Source organism: Phalangium opilio, unplaced genomic scaffold (genome assembly GCF_054372755.1).
Source record: "Phalangium opilio isolate 3A_F unplaced genomic scaffold, DU_Popi_V2 ptg000022l_1, whole genome shotgun sequence".
NCBI lineage: Eukaryota > Metazoa > Arthropoda > Arachnida > Opiliones > Phalangiidae > Phalangium > Phalangium opilio.
Genome location: NW_028324154.1, coordinates 2526633 through 2531399, shown reverse-complemented (window position 1 = coordinate 2531399; position 4767 = coordinate 2526633).

The window sequence follows — 4767 nt, the reverse complement described above, 5'->3', positions numbered from 1 at the left end:
GTGATAATTTCATCACGGCGCCCAAAAGAAGCAGGTTGTGTTCTACATCCCGTTATCACCGTGTTGTAAGCGTGCGTAAGGGAATGCGCAAGATCAAAAGATTTCCTGACAAAAGCGCATTTATTCCATATCGCAGAGTTGTATTACCAGTGAAAGCGCTATCGAGGATTTTCTCTCTGTCAGAACAATCAATATCTCTTATAATAACTACGTGGATACACTTGTTATACTACGATTTAAAGGGTTTGTGCCCTTTTCCAACCCAGTCTAAGACTCGCTTGACTACTCATATTTCATTTCATGAGTTCCCCCACACGCGTATCATCCTAGATTGTACAGAGTTCAAAGTTGAGCGACCGTCATCCATATTGGCTAAAAGAGCGACCTTTTCATCATACAAGAACTACAACACTTTTAAATGCCTAATAGGAATCTCTCGGACAGGAATGATAACATTTGTATCAAAGCTTTAGGTGGAGGCACATCAGACAAGTTCATCGTTCAAGACTGTAAAGTCCTTGATCTTATGGATCCTGGTGATGGTGTCATGGTGGACAAGGGTTTTGATATACAAGAGATTATGCCAGAAGGAGTAGGGCTACTTATTCCTCCAAAGTGTTACGCAAGTAAAAACCCACAAATGTCGGTGGATGATGTGTTGAAAACAAGAAGTATAGCAAAAGTTAGGGTCCACGTAGAGAGGGCAATCCGACGAGTTAAAACATTTCACATATTTGATGGTGCGATACCTCTCTCAATGGCTGATGAGGCAGAAAAAATTATTAGAGTATGCTCCCTCCTTACAAATATTTTTCCAGCTATTATCAGAGGCTCAGATTTGTCACTTCTAGACGATGATTGTTGATAATATAATTAAAGAATCTGCTAACAAATAGTAAAATTTAATTCAATCAATGAGAAATACAGTCAAATACTTAACTTAGAGCTGCGTGACAAAATTATGAATCATTCAATGTTTTGTTAAAATTAAATATATCACAGTAATGATTTTTAAATGTAAATGTTTCTTATTTCTGAGACAGCATGGCTCTTAACTATCTTTGAGAAGAGTTTATATTTTTCTTCCCAATAGAGAGGTAGGTTTCTTTCGACCCGCTTTTACATCCTTTCAGGCACGAATGCGCACAATAAAAAATAACACAGCCTATCCAACATGTTTTTCATAAATTCATCATCTTTTTTATCCAAATACAAACTTGCTGACCTCTATTCTTACCGAGATAGACGAAAAAAAATCACACCAAGGTCGTTGCGTGACGAACATTTGACCTTGAATTTGGTAATAATAGTTAGAACCTTTTTGAGAGTGATATGAGTATTTTTTTCTTTAAGATAAAAGGTTTTTTCTTTAAACAATCTGAAACGCTGCAATTTTTCTTCGAGTAAGGGCATTTTATCTCCAAAAGCCCCTGATTTTGAGATATTTACTCATACACTAATCCATCTGAAGATGCCGCTAAGAAAGGGAACAAACTACTTACTAAGCCACTTTTTGCAAATTGCACAGGATTTCCTTCTTAGCTCTTGAAATTAACATAATTTAGGACTGCAGTTTCCTCTAGTTCTTTCCCGTGGCGTATTGCTGGCAAATGGTCGAGGTTTTCCATACAAAAGGCTTTTTAACCGTTTATCAGGTTGTGTGGTCCATTTGGGCATTATGCTAAAGTGTGATCATGTTAGTCTATGGCGTCTTTCCAAAATTAGGACTGTTCACGAGCGAGCCGAGCCGCCACTTTTGCGGCTCGATTAATTAACGAGCGAGCTTTTTTATGGTCGAGCCGAGCCAAGCCGATAGGCATCGAGCCGAGCCGACTCGCGAGCTTAGTCACTGATATAGTGCTTTCCTTTTAGTCTTTATTCTCTCCACCAATAGCGTTCCGTTGTATTTTTACATGAAATAAAGCGTGGGAAAAATCTCTTGCCTCTAACCTTGAGCATATTTTAAAGAGCGGGTTTTACTGAACCACTACATTCCTAAACATGGGATGGCATTTATAGTCATTCTCAAGTTTGACGTTGGTAGTAGCAATATTTTTTAAACATGTATATGTTAATCGAAAATGATCGAGCCGAGCCGAGCTAGAGCCGAGCCAAGACCCAGCTCGGCTCGCGTCGAGCCGAGCCGCCTTTTTTTGACTCGAGCCGAGCCGAGCTTTTAAAAAGCTCGCTCAGCTCGGCTCGTGAACAGTCCTATCCAAAATCCTGTCTTCAGTTGAGGACTGTTGCCTCGTCTTCTCCTCGATGTTTTCAATTTGCTCTTTAGTTAAAATTGGATAGTTTTCAATGACATATTTCAATACACCCTGATGGAACGTTTCAGATTGTAGCGAAGGAGAGTTATCAAAAATATGATCAGCACTTTTCTGAGGACTTCCAATGCGAGGTCCCAGAAAATTTGTTACGTTCTTTCTTAGATGTAGGATGTTTTTCATGGGTTTGAAAACTGACCGTGAGGTTTGATCTGATGATGGTACATCTTTACGACTAATTAATGCCACATCATTTTCACTAGCGTTTGGAAGAGTTGATAGTGTTTGTAGAGTAGGGGGTCTTGGTATTGCAAAACTATAAACTGGTTTTTCAATAGAATCGACAGGTAAATTTTCGAAATTGTGGACAAATTTGTTAGAACAAGTCTTTTGTAATGCTTCAACCTCCTGTTTTGGTCAACCACCCTACAGCTAATCCTTCTTGGGTCACATCTGCTTTTAAACTTGTTTTTTGGTTTAAGAAGTTTGCCACGTGTTAGCTTGACTATATCCAAACCTGTTATTTTTTCCGATACTTTATGCTATTCTTTCCTGGGTTTATCCACTGACATAATTTTCCTGTTGTAGAAGTATCATCTGGAAGCTGAATATCACTCTGAGATTCTAGTATAACATTAAAAACTGCAGCACAGTCATGGCATTTGCCTAATTGTCTAAAACGAGAAAATTCTTAATCAAATGACAAACGTACAAATTGTAATAAATTCAACTCACCCGCAAGGGCATTTGTAGTAACTAAATAGCACTACTCCAGTAGATTTTTGAAATCCAATAACAATAGCGTAGTTTCCCTTTTTCACTGATGGATAAACATTGGCTCTTATGGCACAAACAATATCAAACTCTTCAAATGGTTTTGGATTGTAAAAATGTTTTTGGACAAAACCCTCCTCGCTCAAGTTACATCCTTTCGTTTGTTTTTCTCTGTTATATTGAAATAGTTTTGAGTATTCCTCTTTACAAGTTCCTGGAAAATCTGCCAGTGACTTAATCCAAGCCTTGTTGTTTTTGTAATCCACATCGAGATTTCTCCATTTACTAACATCTAATATACCTTTGTTATTATTCTTGTCTATTTAAAATCTTTAATCTTGTAACATCTAGAGCTCGGAATTTGTGTAACTTTTGTTGCTTAGGTACGATCTCTTGAATATCAATCAGATCTATCCATTCAAATAATTTAAGCTTATCTATATTTTCCAAAAACCTTATTCGAAACCAAAACCGTAAATGTGTAGTGTTATCCGTTCATGATTACGTAGCGTAATTTTGGATTCGTAAAGGAGTTGACATAATCTTTTGCGTACGTTCTAAGAACATTAATTAACAGATAAAATAATTAAATAATAATTTTGAAAGTCAATTAAATACGTTTCTTTTTTTACAAATAATATTGTTACCGGATAGTTTAATCTGCAATTAAAGTAGGTATATATAATTTGATAAAAAACCAACAACCTTATCTAATCCGATTTTGCAATGCTATTTTTTATTCAGAGTTAAGTTAATGGTTTGTAGTTACCCATTTTTAACCGTTTCTTAATCCGTTATCTGCAAGCTGATGCATTTACACTGATTTTCAACTGTCAGCTTATAATGATCTGGCGGGTCACTCGGGTGGTCGTGGACGGTGGTACTAGTGTTTCGGAATATTAGTGCATGTTGACCTTGGTTAATGGCTTCAGGTTGTTATTCAGAAATTGGTTTACCCGAATGTTCGCAACCTGAAGTTGCACAAACGTGATGTGACTGTTGGCGGCATTTCAACATCTCATATCGAGAGTCTCACCATGGCAAAACAATTTGCAAAATCACTGTGCTGTGATAAGTATGTACCAACATCTTATTTGTTGTATATTATGTGCAAAAATAGTAACCATTTCTTACGAAAGTGCGTCGTATACCCAAGGATCCAAGACCAACTTAAGCACAGGGAACTTAAAATACCACGTTGAGAAGAAACATCCCAAATATAATACTGATCGCGATAATCAATGATGATGAATAGAAATCATGCTCGCGATAATCAATGTTGATGAATAGAAATCATACTTTTAAGTCCATGTCCATGTGCATAAACAGGTTTAAAAAAAAGACGTCCGACTTCAAATATGGCATTTTTTCAACAGCCCGCATACTATCTTCACCTGTTTTTTGGTTTCAGTGGTAACCGTTTTGAGGGTTGTTTTGTTTGTACCTAACCGCGTTTCTACAAAAGCGCCTTCAATGTCGCTGTTTATCAGGATCTCATATCTCTTGATCATGCTTCTTGAGCTAATTTTAAGGTGTGTTCTTTCCCTAGTAGCATTTTCTATCCGTTTTGTAGTCGGTTTATTGTCGGCACAGGCGGTTAGTTGTCCGAATCGGTTTATTGTTGGTAAACGTCTTCTAACCACCTTAAGTCGGATACACGACTCAAAACACGACGTGGAATCCACCATGCCTACTAAATGGCTCGGACATGAAGTATTGTGGG